This window comes from Pipra filicauda, unplaced genomic scaffold (assembly GCF_003945595.2).
Source record: "Pipra filicauda isolate LSUMZ 115617 unplaced genomic scaffold, ASM394559v2 scaffold57_size4234018_pilon, whole genome shotgun sequence".
Taxonomy (NCBI): Eukaryota; Metazoa; Chordata; class Aves; order Passeriformes; family Pipridae; genus Pipra; species Pipra filicauda.
The window spans coordinates 269,311-288,478 of NW_024104731.1; positions in this window are offsets into that span (position 1 = coordinate 269,311).

Below are 19,168 nucleotides of genomic sequence, written 5' to 3' on the forward strand. Positions count from 1 at the left end.
TACTGCTTTAACTGAAACTGTGTTATAACCTAAGAAAGCTTTTCCTTTAGAATTACACAGCAAACAACCTGATTTGATATTTTTCCCTGATATTACAGGCTTCATCACAAAAATGAAATTGTGCTTTCTACCTTGACACTTAATCCAGCAGTGACAGCTAGGCACTGGCAAGAGAAAGCTAGTGTGCAACTACTATCTACATTTCTTTTCTGAACTCTTGAGTACAAAATATTTCCTTCTTGTATGTCAGTTTTTGTGACAAATTTACAGCAGTTCAAAAGGTTTTGGATGTACAGATCTTGGTGAAATGTTAGACAAGTCTGTAAGAGCATGGACACACCCTGGAATCCCGGGTGTCTTTTTCTGCACAGCACCTGAAAGCTCAGGTGATCCCATCCATTTCGACACAATGGTATTTACAACTTACGCATGAGCCTCAGCAGTAAGAAATATGACAACTGTGCTAAAATTATACTTTTATAACTTTAGGCCATTTATATAGCTGGGATCAAATGTTACTCAATTATATTTTTATTGTCAGTTATATTTACCTAGCAAGTGGTCCTGTAAAAGTAGACATGCAACAGCCCCAGAGAGTTATTGACAAAGACAGGAATAGTCCAAGGCAGCAATCAAAATATGGGAGTAAATGGAACAACAAACCAACATCACTTCCTCATCTGAGTTATATTTATTTTGGACACCTGGACTTCTTTTTAGCAATATTTTCATCCATCAGAGAGGTAACAAAGAATGAAAATGAATAATCAGGAATAATGTGTGTCCAAATGAAAATTTGGCTGCAATAATTCTCTGTCATTTCATGGATAATTAGCTTGCTTTTTTGAAAAAAACTATTAGTTATGATTTTTTTCCATACCAAAATTAAATAAAATTTGCACAGCCAAGGTTTATTGAACATATAACAAATTTTAACAATTTTCTTGAAAAGTCTTGTGCAATCATTTCTGGAATCTTGGCATGAGGATAAAGTAATAATGTAGTAATTGTCTTATTAATTAAAAGTTTCAGCTTGTTATGTTTGCAGAAAAATATTTTAAAACATCTCTTTGAGAGTCTTCTACTCTGAGAAGTAAGCCATAGAAGTTTTAACCTTCTTGTCAGTATTGAACGGTTTTAAGCCAAGTATTACTTGGGATGCCACTCTTCTACTAGTGAATCCAAATTTATTTCTAGTAACCAATGCAAAGCAAAAGTCTTTTAATTGAAAGAATCATAGTTCTTGAAATCTGCTGTAAGGCTTGCACTGCAAAAAGAAATTGCTTACCTCAAAGAAATGAATGCTTTTGTATGTAATGTTTTGAAGGAAGTGAAATCATATATAATGGCATTGTTTTCAACCGGAAAAAAAGCACTTTTTACATAGCATTTTAGATAATATTTAAGTAGGATGCATTTTATTGGCATATTGTAAAATACTGAAACTGAGGACAAACCTAAAATTGCTTACCATAAGTGACATAAAATTGCCAATCAATCAAATGGGAATTAGAATAAATCTGTATTTACAGATGTAATGTGATTATCTATCTCTTTTGTATACAAACTCAGTAATTGAATTAAAATCTGACTTTTCATTTACTGCCCATCAAAATAATCAGAAACAGAATGAGAAAATGTGTGAGAAAGGAGAAGGAGAACATTCACTAGGACAACAATTAAACAGCAGGATGAAGACAAATTCTAGCAGAAATCAATGAAATCAAAACAGACAACCCCATGTGAAGTGAAAATAAATAAAACAATAATTTTGTAAATTATCCACAGACTATCTAACGAAAGAAGAATTGTAAGGAAACATGTAAGGAAACAAGTTCAATTTCTTTTTTAGAAGATGTTATGGAAAGCTGTTTGCTAAGCTCTGGTACCTTGCACAGGCAACATTTTGGGAACCATAGGCAAAACTAATCGTAGTCATTCTTGACACGTTTGGTCAGGGCACATGTAAAAACCATACTTAGCCAAGGCCTGAAACAGAAACAGAAATTGATTGAGTTGCACTTTTGCAATAAAATATCCTGAAATGATAAAGCAGAAATTATCAGTGATTAATATATTCTGGAGAACATATAATTCTCTGCACTGCAGATTTCATTTGGCCTATGATAAGTGTTTTTTCAAGCATCTATAAATCAGCTCTGCATTTTTCCATTTCAAAGCCTCCTATCTTTTTCAGATTTGTTTGAAAGATGCTTTGACAAGGAAAACTATTACTCTTTATGACCCACTGAAATGCCATACATGATTTAAAGTGAAGTCTAAAATGGCCTCAAGTAAAATAAAATCTTGCAGTTTGACATGTGGATTCTGGAATTAACACAGTGCCAAGGGAAGAATAAATACCTACATTTTCATCATTTCACTTAGTCCATTCATCACAAAACTTTGAGACCTATCAAATTATACCAGTTTTTGAACTAAGAAGTAGGAAAAAACATGCTATTTCTGACACTGATGATAACCTATTCAAACTGATTGCTTGTACAGAAGTTGAGGTGTTGGATGTGCTCCATTTTTTATGTAAGATTTATTATTTTCACTAGATTAACTGTGTAAGAAGACAAGGTTGAAGGTCCCTTAAGACTTCATCAGGAAAATTAGTAGCTTCTTTTATGTAGCCTTTTTGCAAAGTGGAAGTGTAAAAATGATCTTCATATCCAGAAAAGTAGGTTTCTCTTATCAATACTCCCACCAGACAACAGAAAGACAAGGAAATCTCATCTGTATAAATATTTTTAGAGAGAACACTAATTAATGAGACCCAGAGGAAGATATTGAAAATTTTCTTCCATGTTAAGACATGCTGAAAGATAGGAATATAATGAGATAAGAGTTTCTTATGTTAAGAAAATAAGAGAAAAGATGGAAATAACTCAGATAATCTTAAGTCCTGTTTTAAATATAGTAGAAGAAGAACCCAGGGTAAACAGATGTTCAACACTGAATAAAGAAATGTTAGAGGTAAAAAATGTGGGATAAAAAATACATTAATATTAGGTAAGTGAGCTGAAACAAGTATTGTAACTAATCTGGCTCAGGAATATGTCATGGTTTTGAAAGAAATGTGTAGTCTTTCTATGTAACTCAAGGATAATAACAAAATGGAAATGTTACTGATGACCAACAGAAAGCTAACTATGAAGAGAGTGAAAACACAAGAGGATTGGAATGGAAGCATGTTATTTAGGAAGTATAGGTACAGAAAACACTGAATGGAGTGTTTCAATTGGAAAGAAATAGAACTAGCATGCATCAAATTGAATTGATTTGTTTTAAAATAGCTTTAAGAGGAATAATGAGATACAGTCCATCACAGCAGAGCTAAAGGAATCCTACAGTCATCCAGCAGCAGATATTGTTGCAACAATATTAAAGATATACTGTATGGGTATGGAAGACATCAGCCATACAGATATATACTGGAGAAACACCTATACATTTAGTTCATGCTTTCAGCTTGGGTCCAAAGCAATATAATGAATTCATATGACACTGACCACAGATCTGAACTGTAAAACAAATCTGACCTTCCCATTTCAGCTGACCACCAGGCTGAGGACCACTTCACACATTTCGCAATGAAAGCCTGAGAGGAGGCAAATGAATTATCTCCTTAACTCCAACTAGATAAACACCAGGCAGGAGGAAGAACTATTTCATCCAAGGACACAAACAGGTGTAAGTTATTAACTGTGGGCTTAAAATCAACCATCAGGGAAGGTGGGGTCAGGATATGCTCTTGAGCAGTTTTCTGACAGTAGCTGATTTTCTTTTGCCCAACTATGTACTTTTCATAAGGGAATTCATCAGTTTATGATTGTCAGTTATGCAGTTGAGTGGGACTAGATCCAGTAAGTCAGAAAGTCTCTCTCTGTAGTATGTAGGAACATTTCAAAACTTTGACATAATCCTTGGAAGTATTAAGAGCAGCACCTGATGATGAAGAAGTAACAGAACGTTACCTACTGGCACTCAGCCAATTTACACCAGACAAGATTTCCAGACACTTGGATGTGTCTCACTGAGCAGCATGGGAGGCACTGGAGAACTTTCCCTATCTCTTTGACAGTCATTTGTTGATCAAGAAAGTACTAACAACACAGAATGTAAGCTTTTTCAAACTCACAGATATCTATCTCTGGCTAGTTCTGAGGGGACACTGATTTTACTCCCTAAAGATATCAAGTGAGTATCCAAAATAAATCAGACTCCAGATCAGTAAAAAAATAAAATCTTTGAACATAACACAAACCTATCAGTGACAATGTTCCTTCATCTGCAAAAAAAAAAAAAAATCTGTGTAAACTTCACAAAGCTCTCAGCAGTTTTTACAGCCTTTCTTTATTCACTGTGGATGTAACAGGCTACTTGGACAGTAACAGTACCCAAAATAAGTCTGTCTCCTTCAGGTCAGACAGCTCAGTGTATTTAATTTTTTCTCCATTCTAGAAAGCAACACATTTTAAGACCTCCTTTATACCTAACAGTGTCTTTCTTTTTCTATGCAGTGCACTGCTTACTTTGAATTCAGTATGTGGTAGTCTTTTATTATCAACATATTAAATATCATTATAGCTTAGCACATGAATAGTTTTATTAGCCTGCCACCTCATGACAGATAGGAAAGTTTTGTCAAGGGGAGTCAAAATTTCTTACCACAAAGTCAATCTCAGGAATCTCATGTGCAACAAATGCCTTCCAAAGGGAGTGTTAACAGAGCACAACACAAACCTAGAGTAGACAAACAACCAAGCTTACTGCAGTGAAATGTTTGATGCAGAGCAAAACACTAGCTGAAGATTAACAGCCTATTAAAAATGAAATCAAGCTATTAGAAGCCAACAAGCATGGGAAAGGTTCTTTTTGTCATTCAGCTATTATCGCGTTTGATGTCGCATTAAATTGCCCATTGGGCAAAGCACTGAAAAGCTAATACGGGAATGCCTTGTTTATAATGTTCACTTTCATCTCTGAATTAAAAAAGCAATTCATCAATAACAAAACCAGTTTAAATGATGTATGAACACAGCATTCTGGAACAACTGCTTCTTCCAGATAAGACCCAAGGATAAACTGCATCCACAGAGGGATGAAAACAAGACACTATTGGGTTCCACAGGAAAAAAGCATTTTACTTAGCATGAAGGACTCTTTATCAAATGCAGTCATATATAAGTCATGTAAATTATAATCAGGCCAAAAGAAGTCCTGATCTGTACTTCGCTATTTTCCCATTAGCACTAAGTAAGGCTGTAAAGCACTGTAATTCGATAACAAGTCCCTTAAATGCCATGCAATGTGTGCAGTTTTCTCCATGAACAATGACATGATTCCCCTAAGATAGGTTTAATAAAGCCAAATGAATCAGTGCTTTCTGTTAGTTATTTATGAAACATCGAGGAACAGCTGCAAGAAATGTACAACTTCCTAAACAGGTTCCGCCTCCAGCAGTTGTGTGGACCAGATGGGAGAGTGACAAGCTCCACTTAACGTGTCACAGCATCAGCTCAATCATAAAATGGTACTAAACAAATCTCCTTGGAACAGAAGCCACCTGTTTACTATCAATACACCTTCTATTTCTCAAACGGCAACTCTAATTTGTGATGTGTAAACTAAAAGAAGCACCCCTTCAACCCCATGAAGCAACCCTCAGCAAATTGGAAGCCTTTGGAAAAAAGCAACGCCTCACTCTTTATAGTCAATCTCAGGCAGTTTTAAAACTTTCATATAAGGCTTGCTCACACATTAGTCAGTGTACCATCTTCCCACTGAGAATTTCCTGGGTAAATTATTTCAGTTCAAGTTTGGTTTGTCTTCAATTTTCAACTTTTACTCAGTAGTTATTAGAAACAGAAATCTGAAATGCCTTCTGTTTAACCTCAGTGCCACGGTCCTATTCTGAAAACCTCAGATCTGGTTTCTGCCCATAACTGTTATTTTCCCTATCCTGGACAAGAATATATTATGTGAGGTCTGTCACAGCTCACTCAGGAAGAGGTGCGAGGGGTCTCCAGATGTCTATAACAGCTCAGAAATAATTGTGTTGGGCTGGGGAGAGACAGAATAATGTAATTAGGAAGCATAACCTACATACAAACATTCCAAATGTTTACTTCTATAACATAAAATTTGTTTTATAACAAATATTTCCTATTTCTCAGGAAGGCTTATTGCAGTGGGTACTTCCAGTTTCCCTTCATTTTAACAAGAACAAGGTGGTATAAACATGGAGACCTGAACCTATTCAAACTACCTCCGGGCAATTAGAAATGTTTAGGCTGAGATTTCCACATATGTTTTGATACTGGAGTTGTGCCTAGATCCACTGTGTTAGCCTAAACTTCAGGAAGTTCATCTTGCCAAAAGTGTTTGGGAATACATCTCTGATGCTAACACACAATCCAAAGGAGGTCTAGACCCAGAGTTGTCATGTGTATGCCAAGGTTCTCTGACAACTATTAAGCTTTTATTCTTAATGATTTGCAAACAAGTCACCTCTGCAGATGTTTAACTACCTAAACATATCCAATCCCACTGATGTTTTGCTTGGATGGCATTCATTTATAAAGTGTCAGATGCTCCCCGTGTCAGCATCTGCTCATTCATGTGATAACTATTTTATTAGGGGACCAAGATTTCAGCCATTTGAAATAAAAATTGGTATGACATTGACAACAGGAGTTGTTGTGATGGATGTCAGCCCACTTCAAATGGTGATATTGTTCTTAAAGGGAAACTCCAAGAAAACAGATCAGAACCTAAAAAGCTCAAGTCTTGCCCGTATTAAAGAATAGGATTAATACTGGTTTACAGAATTTTTCCAGAACATAATATTTTCCACAAAATGCTGAGGTGAAGAACTCCATCTAGCCTATGTCTCCATATAGCCACCGCAAATAGTTTTGATCTCTGTATACATGGTGTCTAATCCACTGCAGTAGTACCTCAGTTAAATGTTAAACTAAGAACTCCTGCAGGCCACCACATAATACTTCTAGAGAGGTAAGTTTGTTTGCTTTCACCTACACTGGCTCTCTTTCTTCAAAAATGTCTGTGACTGTGGCTGTGAAAAATTGATAAGCATTGTTCTTTTCAAAATAAATGCAGAGGTTTCCACACTTAGGGTTTTTGTTAAAACAGCACCAAAGAATAGCCTTTATGTCAGGTTTGTTTTTTGCAGTATTTCTGCTTTTTCACAATATTTTATTAAAACTATTTAGTAGTTTTTTTGGAAATCATTATTTTTTTTATAATCATATTAGCATATGGGAAATTTAGTTGTTTAAAAGTAATAATTTTGTTAGGAATAAAAAACATAAACACAAATATTTTTCCATTAAAACTAAGGTGACATATTTTAAATGAAATAAAGAAAATTATGAAAATTGAAACAAAATCTGTCATATCAGCCACATATATCAATCGATCTTAAATCTAAATATTTCACTTTGGAATATACCCAGTGTTCTCCTAAGGAAACAGTGATTCTCCCTGTGATTCTTTCTCGACTCACTTTAGTTCACTTTCCCATGATGCACAGATTTTCCTGGGGCTGAGCAACCTGCTGGTATCTCTGAGTAATGAAAAAAATGAAACCAGGCCTGACAGCTACAATTCCTGAGAGGTGCTGCAATGGATCTGCTTCAGGGAGTGAACTGAGTACCCCATAAGAGGTGCAGTACATATGCACCATGGCTATGCATTATGCCAAGTAAAGATCCCCAAGCACTAACTTCTCTTTTATTAGTGTAAAAAATACTGTTTTCTTACTAAAGACTTGTGAAAATATTCACTCCCTTCTTTTAAAAGAAAATGGAAATACATAGAGGAATAACAAAATTTCTTCTATTGGCAGCACTTTATAATCCATATGACTACCAATATGAAAATACAATTAAGTAATATTTATACAACATGTAAAAATAATCACTTATAAAAAAATCTGTATTATATGACTGCAAACTTGAGGTCATGCTACATGCAAACCAGCAAATGCAAAATATATTTCTGAACACATATATATAAATCAGGGGATGGGTTTTTTTCCACTTTAAGCACCTAAACTCCCCACTGTGTCACTGGAAGGTGTGGCCTGGCCTGTGTCTGGCCTCTTCACCATGGCCTTGTCTTGCCACAGTGGCTGAGGCTGCCATGGATATCCCCCTCTACTCCCCAGATGCCCTGCTCCTGCACTGAGGACAGCAGGAAGGGCACCAGCTCCCACAGAGCTAGCAGCACTCACAGCATCCTGGTGATACCCACTGTAAAGCCTTGTGACGAGAACGGGATCTGTCCCATAACACAAAAAAGTGGAAACTTGTTAATAGTGGAAATTAGAAGGCAGGGAACATTATCAGAGGCTTTTTATTTAATTTAATATTAAGGCTGACTTACAGCAATGATACAGTTGAGCATCTTTGCTCAATGAATTAAGAGAAAAAGATCAAATGTGAAACAGCCAGCAGAGCCTTGGCGTTGCTCCTAGGATGCATCCTCTGACCAAAGAAATGTCAGACCAGTTTGGAGCCAAATTCCCTAGGTGGTTTGCTTAAAACAAATGATAGCATCTATTGTCTAAATATTCAAATTTGATCTGGACAACTTCTTTGTTAGAAGCCATGTTTGGCCTGGCTTCAGTCATGTACACAACTCTGTGATAGTATTCACTTCTATTAGAAGTTGGTAAGACTGATAACAATATCACGTTGTTCGAGCACAGAGTACGATGACATCTACTATTCATTGCTTGTGGAGTGTTGTTAGCCCTGAGACTTTAAGCTATGAAGAATGTTGGCCATTGTGGGGAAAAAACATCCCACAAGGGATTAAAAATGCTTAAAAATTTTCTATTCAGCACAGCAGCAAGATATTTATGACACTGGTTTTCCTGTGCCTTTAACGCTGAAGTCTGTTACACATCCTGGAAATAATTAACTAATCCTGACCTGCATCAACTGCAACTTCCTCTGATATTCAGATATTCTCCCTTTCTTTTACCCTTACTTAGTACTTCATCAAATCTAAGGTACAATTACCCCACAGCCCCACAGGAGCACAAGTTACAAGCATGCCTTAGAAAACTGTCATGTCCTCCAATGAGCTCGTTGTACCAAAAAAATCAAAAAACCTATCAGCTAGATCTAGCTCCCTGACAGCAAACCCATCTGCTGTCTGTTACCAAATTTATTTTAAACAGCATTGCAGCTGAGAGTCATGACGCTAGCTTAAAAATCTCTGTCCGTGCCAAACTCAGCTCTGGTACCAATCATTTGTTGTGACTGATCTGCTATAAATGACAGGATACAGACAAGCAGGCTTTTAAAGACAAGAATAAGAGAACTGAAAAAACAAAGAAAAAGGAAAAAAGGTAAATGGGAAATTCTTTCAAGGACAAGTGATAGCATAAAGGCAGAAATGGAGATGAGTTGAAAAACAGAGATAGGAAAAGTTAGAGGATGCAAAACAGGAATTCAGTTGCTGACAGGCACTAATTCATTGCATTGAAAAAGATTGATTTGCTGTGAAATTGGTAGCCATTGTACTGGTAAATCTGACAACCTTTAAAACACTAAATGCAAGTATCACTAAAGATTTCCAGTTATCTACTATTTGTGTAACACCTGTGACAATGTCCCTTCAGAATCTTGACCACAAAGAGGTGTCTGACATGACAATTCTGTTAGTACTTTATTATTGACTGGTTTGTACTCTATTGCTTTAGTAATGTAATTATTAATAACATGCAGCATATTTGACAAGTAGTCTAACAATATCGCAGAGAAAACAAGTTGATTTGTATATGGTATCCTCATAATATTTGTCATTAAAAACTGTATTTTAATTAAGTGGACCTGTTGTTTTCACAAAGTAAAAATAACAGTGTTGTAATTAACTTTCTTTTTTCATGCTGCTGACTTCAGTTATGTAAGAATCAGAAAAGATCCTTATCTTGATGCTTTTTAACTGAATGTCGTTAAAAATCTCTGCAGTTCCACAGAGAAGCTCATTTTTAATAACATACAGCTAGAGCTCCTTGAAGGTTTCCCTTGTAAAAGAGATATTCAAGTTCATATGTTTTATCTTTCATGTGAATTATTAAGCAAATCCAAACCCAATATTTGTTTTTTCCTCTTAAGAGAAATTAATTAAAAATTAATTAAAAATTAACTGGCACTTTCTTTACCTGGATTGACTCATTACTTTACAGAAGCTGTAGTCTAGATACCTCAAATTTCCATTCTCCACTAGATCAACCAAAGATAACTTGTAAGGATTCAAAGTTGCTGATAGATCATGCCTACAGAGATGTGTATGAGCAGGTTTATTTTAAGTAGAAACTTCTTGATAATTTTTATTAGTATCTATTTAATGTGCATACTTAATTTCACTAGAAAAATCCCAAAGCATCCTAAACTACATTCTGATTCATCAATTGCTGAAAAATACTTCTGAATTACTTTTTTAGACAGAAGTATAATTGGAATAGTTAACGCTAAATTTAGAGACAATAGAGAGCTAATACAAACATTGTTATCAACTAGCATTCCGGGACAGTTAACAAAAAACATTTGCCTAAGAGGACATAGGATATAATTATTTCATCTATATTTCACTTTCTCTGAAAATGGAAAGGGTAGCTAAGCTCTCCCCACACATCTTTGATAAAGTATTTAAAATTCAGTCTTTGTTACCTGGACGAAATATTTCTTACACTTTAGTTGCTACAGATTACCTCCATGCAGAGGCTAAGTATATCTCTTTAGTAGCTTTGAAACCTTATTTATCAGTCAGACTTTTATTTTGTTAGACATCATCTGGTAAGATTTAGCCATCATTGTAGTGTGTAGTGAAAGAAAATTTAAGATACAGTGAATGCTGTGAATTTCCCTCTAATGTTTTCCCTACTGATGATGATTCATCCATCATTTCATGAGCCAAACATTTGCATCAGTTCATCTCAATAACCCAAATAATTTACCATTTGTTGATGAGGTTGTTATTGGCCTTGTCAGCACCCAGAGGCTTTTTCATATCTTGTGTTTCCAATTCTCTAACAGGACTTTCTAAACTATTGACACATATTCAATCCAGCCCTGGAGTCCTAGCCTTCCAAATCAAAGATAATGCACAAACACTGTTTTGCTGTACTAATTTTCTTTCTTATTCTCCATTCTGCTAAGACCTGTCAGTCTTGGCTTCATAAAGTGACCTACAGCATCCTACATTTGTAATATTCTGTTTAGTGTTCTTACAGTTTCCATAGAGATGTCAAAGTTATAAAGGTTTACTTTTGCCACAGCTCTGAAAGGTGTCTTTTGGGGCAGCTCATTCAAAAGACTGCATTGCTCCCCCTTACAAAATAGACTTTTTACTTCAGTGGGTTGCAATCCACCTAGTGCAATAATCTGGCATCTGTAATTGCTCCCTGAGAGAGCGACTGCTCTCGTTCCCAGTCCCCATGCACAAAACTGAAAGAGGTCCTGTTCTTGACTGGAAATGTCTCAGTCCAGACAAATGAGCAGTGGATGCTCAGGGGAGCACATGTACATGAGCCAGAATAGCTACAGTTACAATGCTGACCTGAAACTGGTATTATTTGTCCTTTGTTGTATGTTTTGATATCATGGCTTGGCTTCCCATCAGATTAATATTGGTGTAGAACTGGAGCCAGCCTGTGAAAGTCCCACCAGGCTATTAGTAGAATGACTGGCATATGTGAAACCCAAAACTTGAACTTTGTTCAGTTTTAAAATGGTTAGTCTGACTGCTTAATTCTGGAAGATATTTTCTCTACTTTCTCATAGAATATAGTCGAATGATACCATTTTTATAGCTGCAAAGATGTGCACCCTTGTCAGCCTGTGTCATAGTCCTCACACTCAGCAGGCATGAAAAGAGTAAGCATGAGCTTCCTGACAGAACACAGAGACTAATTTATCTTTGCCATCTCCTCAATTTGAGAGAACAATGTTGAAAACCTACTTTATTTACGCCTACACTGTGTCAGGCGCATGAACAGAATATTAGTCTTTTTTAAAACTAGAATAACAGATCATTTCATTACTCCTTCAGACACTTAGACACCACTCATAAAGCACATTGTACTATTCAAAGTTTGTGCATGTGCTTACAGTATGAATATAAATGGATCTTAATGCATGACTTTTTTCCTACTTTCTTTTCTACAAATAGGACATTACCAACGAATCCACCAGAGAATTCACTAAAAATGCTTTCTGAAAGTCAAAATATGGGAGCCATGCCAGATTATGTTCAATCCCATCAAGCAACTCTTTTGAATGGCTGGCTTGTGTTAACCCATAGTTGGAAGTAGTGCTAGCAAGACCAAGGTTTTATAAGTATTTACAAAAGATTACGCAAGTGATAGTTTTACCTTTGGGTCAACATTTAGCAGGAACCTGAAATGAATCCAAAAGCATATAATTTCATCTCTTTAGTCTATTACAGTATCATTTTAGGAGTACAATCCTAAGAAAACCATTAGAATCCACATACTGCAAATGATCAGTTCTTTCTTCCCTTTTAAGAAATCAGAAAACCGACCCCTTGGACATATATCCTCAGAATTTCCTTTCTTTGAACTTTTTACTGGGTCTCCAATAGCAGTAGTTCGTATACCTGTTACTGTACTGGAAACAAATGTGGAATAGCTTAAAGCTCTTTGTCATTATATTTCCTTTTGTTCAGCATCATGACCACTTTAAATCACATCACGTGAGAATGCATTCATGTCCTCAGATGAGACCATACTAATATTCATGTCATTAACCTTCATTGTCAAACAAGACCCTCTAAGTCAGTTAATAAGACTAGAAAACAATATGCAAAATATTCTTTACATATCAACACCAAGCTTTACACATTAACATTCTGACCATAACCATTTTCAAGGATTGATCAAGCTCTATCCCAGATTTCTTGACTGCCCTACTACTGCTGTGCTAGAACTACTACCTGATGTTGACCTGAAGCCCCTGATGTCCTCTCTTTAAACTGTCCTAACCCAGTGATCCCCATTTCATAGCTCACCAATAACACGTGGTCTGCCAGATATAAATTGTAACATGAATTCAGATGTTAAAAATCAGGCTGTCAGGAAGAACAAAGTATGAAGCTATCTGAAATATGTTAGTTGCAGAGAGTCATTGTTTATGGACTGCAATAACTAGACATCAATGCCTTGAATGTCTTACTCTTTTTTTTTTTACATATGACTCAGGCTCCTGTATTATTTTCTACTGCACTACTCTAGCTGTCAGGCTGAACTGTCCAATATTACCCTGGAGACAGACTGCCAAGTTCATTAGCAGGAGCTACAGTGTTCTGTAAGAACACCAAGGCTGCCTGCACTCCCAAATTTGAAGCTGCTTCCATGGATGTTTCTCTTGAAAGCTGCTGAATATTCCTCTTCATTCTCCAAAGTTGTCATAAATTATGTTTTTCATCTCTCTCTGCATTAAGTAACCAGAGGTCAACTCTCATTTACTGCTCATTACTCAAACTCTCTCAAAAGGTTGTAGTGGGGGGAATTTATTGCATTTAAAGTACAGGAGATGACGCACACTGCTCAACAATGGTGTCTTCCTGTAATTCAGGAATAGAGGAGTCCTACTGTAAATCAGTTGTTTAGAGAGATCATTGTCATACTTGCTTTATCTCTTCTGCACATCTCTATCTAATGCTCAACATCATATTCCTCATTCAGCCTGTTTTTTTTCTCCTGACATTTTAGCAGACATTTTGAGATGTAGCCCTATTATTTAGACTGCTGCTTCTCCAGTGCTTAAAACAAGCAAAAATGTTTTTCATATTGTTACTTGAGCTTTCCTTGTCCCTTTACAAGTCCATTCAGTCAATGGCTTTCTCAAACTAGAAACCAGCACAAACATTTGTTTTTCACAATGTACACTATGGATGAACTGGGCCAATTGCAGAACATAGAGGAAACATACCCCTTTGAGTCTAAGATGATCATCATCTTTCCTGTGTTCTCCATTTTACCATATCCTGGTATCTTCTGATACAGATGTCTTACATTGTTCATGAAGGACAGGGAACTGAGAGACAAATACACAGCTAGAATAAAAACATGGTGTGCATGTAAAAATTAAAGTCATATCATAGATCAGAGCACAGGTCTTCACTATAGATACATACTGGTGATTTACAAATAAATTATATGGTATCTCAAAAGAGAGTAAAAATAACTGTTTAACACTGACAAACATCGTTTCTTTGTTTTACCATACTTAAGAATAATTTGACATTTAAAATTTTTATAATGAACTGAAATTCCCTCATTATACTCCATTTATTAGAAAATGGTGAATAATACAGAAAAGACAGGGAGAAATTGATAGTTTGGTTCCAACTCATTGGTCTGCAACAATTCTAGCTGCAATGGCAACTTGTGCCCACATTTTTTTTCACTAATCAGATGGGGGTACAGCATCAACTATACTACATACATGTAAACATCAATGTAAACATTCAATAGCTTAGAAAGTAGATTACTTTGTTCACTGTCTTTGCTTCCATAGGTACGATAAAACTGTTATAATACCTGCAACATCATCTTCTTTGTGTCACAACAGCAATTTTAACCTTATATGCATGTCATTCAAGTGGGTTTTTTGTCTTTTACTGCCAAAACTATTACTAAAGTCACAGAAGTATCCAGATAGAAAAATCAACATACTGTATCAGAAACTCAGGTACATGGGCTTGGCAACAGACAGAATTATACTGTAATAATTAGGGTAGTATTGTTATCTTTCTAATAGCTAAACAAAATTCCTCCACATTATAGCACTCAATATTTCAGAGCACTAGTAACTACCTAAATTACTGATTTTGGAATAAAAGTTACTTTTTAAAAGCCTGGCATTTAATTCTGTAGCCAGAGAACTAAAAAGCTCAATGATACATTAAACAACATATTCACTGTGCATTGTTCTGTCAACAGGACTGTACATTATCTGAAGACAATGAACATATCAGTACCATAAACTTGAACAAAAGAGCTGAAGGAGGAAAAATGCTGAAATGTGGGTTTGACCTCTCCTAGGATCACATGGCTATGGTTGTAATAGATGGGACCAGAAATAATAGCATTTTGAGGCCAGGAAATAAAAATGCTACCCACAAAATGGATGGTAAGTCACAAGATGCTAATCAAATAATTTGCATTGTTCTCAAAGTTCATCTACAAATGGAAATAGCAGAGGACAAAGAAATATCAACAAAACCAACCATAAAAATGTATAAAAGGATAGCTATGTTATTTTTTGTAGCTCTGGATACAGCATCCATTTGTAGTATTTTCCAAGTGTATAGAGATATGATTAAGGTTTGCATTTACAGGCTCAGTCCGAGGCTCACTTAAGTCAGTAAGAATTTTTTCTTCAGTTATAGTGCTTTATGACTTTTGTCCTGGATATATATCCTTGTTCTGGATATCCAAATGCCTTCCACAACAGCAAGGCATGATAGAGACAGTGCAGAGTGTATGAAAGGGTGTGTATTTGTGTGTTACACAAGAAGAAGTGCTATTTATCCTGCCTGTGAGCCATGAAGCAGCACAGGATCTTTATATATTATGTACTGTCAAAAAATGTAAAAAAAAAAATCTGCCAATCTAGTGTGGTTCATCTAATCTGTATGGAACACCTTATCTTTAATAAACATATTACCTTGTCATAAAGTAGACTGAAATCATACTATCCATCTCTTTGTATTTGTACATCTACATACAGAAATAAGAGGGAGCTAAGAAAGAAATAATTCCTACTTCACAGCTGTATCACTCGAGAATATTGGGCAACAATACCGTTAAAAGCAGCATGATTCAGGAACAGTTAATTCAATAAAAAAAAACCCAATTGGCATGAAAAGGTCAAAAGCCATTGAACTTGCTCAGAACTGTTAGAAAATAGCATATTGAATTGAAGCCACAGGAGAGCACTGACAGACATCATTCCATCACTTGAGAAACTTGTTTGGTGCAGTTAAAAGCTAAAAGTATGCTGCAGTCAGTTGTTTATTTGTGTGGCAATTACAGCCTTACCAGAATTTTACAATATGCAGTATCTATGTCTTTTTACTTTGGAAGATTCCTAGATTTTTTTCTAAATAAAGATAATGGTAACAAAATATAACACTATAAACCATAGCAATTTCCATAACTTTAAGTTCAATTACAGGTTTTGTCACAAAAATCTGAAGGCTATTTCCCATTACATAATTAGGGCAGATTAAAAAAATCCCTAAACAAGCCTAACACAGCTGTGAAAGGTAATAGTGAAAAAAAAAAGGTGGTGAAAACAGAAACAAAATCTCCAACTTTTGCGATATGTATATCAGTCAGATAGCCTCCATCTCACAGAATCTGTACTGAATTACAGATTCACAAAATTCTCTTTTGAATGAAAAATGGTTCTCTTTATATTACCTGTGTCCAGAAACGTGGAGGACTATAAAAAGAGTTTTTTCAAGTACATTAATGGCAATAGGGAGTATAGAAATATATAGGCCTGATAAATAATATCAGGATGAGGATGGTCACCTCACAAACAGGGACAGAGACAAGGTAGAGGTGTTTAACACTTTCTTTGCCTCTGTCTTCAACATGGATGATGGACCAAGGGGGTCTTAATGCCCTGAGCTGGAGGACCATGGTTGCAAGAATGATCAACTCCCAGTTGACCTTGAAATTGTGCAGGATCTGCTGTTACAGCTGGATCCCCACAAATCTATGGGGCCTGATGGGATTCATCCAATAATCCTCAAAGAGCTGGCTGATGTCATCATAAAAACTCTCTTGATAATTTTTGAGTGGTCTTGGGAATCCGGAGAGGTCCCAGCTGTCTGGAAGCTGGTGAACGTTGTCTCAATTTGTAGAAATAAGGACCCGGGAACTACAGGCCTCTCAGTCTCATTTCAGTGCCTGGTAAAGTTACAGAGAAGATTATTCTGGGAGGTGTTGAAAAACATGTCAAAGGCAAAGCAGTCATTGATCACAGCCAGAACAGCTTCATGAAAGGAAAGTCCTGCTTGTCAAATCTGATTTCCTTTTATGACAGAGTAACCACCCAGTTGATCAAGGAAAGCCTGTTGATGTAATCTTTTGGGATTTCAGTAAATCTTTCAATACTGCCTCTTACAGTATCTTTCTGGACAAAATGTCCAGCACACAGCTGAATAAACACATCGTGCAGCGGGTGAGCAATTGGCTCATGGGTGGAACACGGAGGGTAACAGTGAATGGGGTAACATCAGACTGGTGACCTGTCACTAGTGGGGTTTCACAGGGCTCCATTTTAGGCTGGCTCTGTGCTCTTCAACATCTTCATAAAGGACTTGAACACAGGACTGGAAGGGATATTAAGCAAGTTTGCAGATGACACAAAACTGGGAGGAGTTGTTGACTCCTTGGAAGGCAGGGAGACCCTGCAGGGAGACCTCGACAAATTACAGGACTGGGCGATTACCAACCATGTGAATTGCAACAAGGGAAATGCCAGATTCTGCACCTGGGATGGGGTGACCCTGCATGTACATACAGACAGGGGAATCAGATGCTGGAAAACAGTGCCACAGAAAGGGAGATGGGGGATCCTGTTCAACACCAAGTTGAATATGAGTCAGCAGTGTCTTGGCAGCCAGGAGGGCCAACCGTGTCCTGGGAGGCATCAGGAAAAGTGGTTGAGGGAAGTGATTTTTATGCTCTGCTCTGCACTGGTGTGACCTTACCTTGAATATTGTGTGCGGTTTTGGGCACCACAATATAAGAAAGATATTAAGCTGTTAGAGAGTGTCCAAAGCACATCAGTGAAGATGGTGAAGGGTCTTGAGGGGAAGCCATATGAGGAGTAGCTGAGGTCGCTTGGTCTGTTGAGTCTGGAGGAGACTGAGGAGAGACCTGTCTACAAGTCTACAACTTCCTCATGAGTGGAAGAAGAGGGTCAGGCACTGATCTCTTCTCTGTGGTGACAGGACCCAAGGGAATGGCCTGCAGTTGTGTCAGGGGCAGCTTAGGTTGGATATTAGAAAAAGGTTCTTTACCCAGAGCATAGTTGGGCACTGGAACAGGCTCCCAACAGGGAAAAGGTCACAGCACCAGTCCTGACAAGATCCAATCCTGACAGCACCAATCCTGACAAAGAGTTCAAGAAGCATTCGGATGATACTCTCGGGCACATGGTGTGATTCTTGGGGATGGTCCTGTGCAGGGCTGAGAGCTGGACTCGATGATCCTTGTGGGTCCCTTCCAACTCAGCATATTCTGTGATTCTGTGGCTTTGGAAGAAAAGCCACACAATAGACCAAATTGCACCCAGGGGAGTAATGAACATAGAAGAAGGAAAGTGCTTTTTAATTCTATCAAAGTGAGAGCAGCAAGCAGTGGCAGGAGCAGCAGTACAGGTGACTGTTCTAAGGCAGCAACACAGGATGCAAAGCACCCTTATGGACTGCTTCTATCTCAAAGAGAAAATGCAAGAAAAGCACCCTCATCTGCGGTTTCTTGCCACTAATGTAGCAGACTCCCTATAATAGATGTGAAAGATGTGGTATGAAATATTTACTTATGCATAACATAGAGAAGAGGTAGCAGAGCAAAAAATATGACATATGTGACGAAGATCACCAGATACTAGAGGTATAGCCACAAAGATATAATAATATAACAATTATAGTAAATCAGGGAGTTTTGAAAAAAAATGATCATTCACATTAAATATTAGCATATCTATATATATAAATATACATGTATTTACAGCTATGTTCATGTAGATGAGTGCTATACTCCACCAGAAAATACAGCTTTATGATAACATGTCTTATGTTAAATAGACCTGTACTTAGAATATTCAGATAGACAAATAAGTGTTGCAGTCTTGCAATAAAGCTAAAGTAACATTAACAAGTATCAGAGCAAGACTGATGACTTATTTGAATACAAGTCTCTCATCTTAGCAATTATTCTAGGCAAAATTTTATAGAACAGAACACCAAATTGTATATACTCCAAAATAAAAAGGTTTCATATGTATATACCAACTGGGTGACACGAATATGCAATTCATAAAATAAAAAGTTGATATATTATACTTGTTACCTCTCC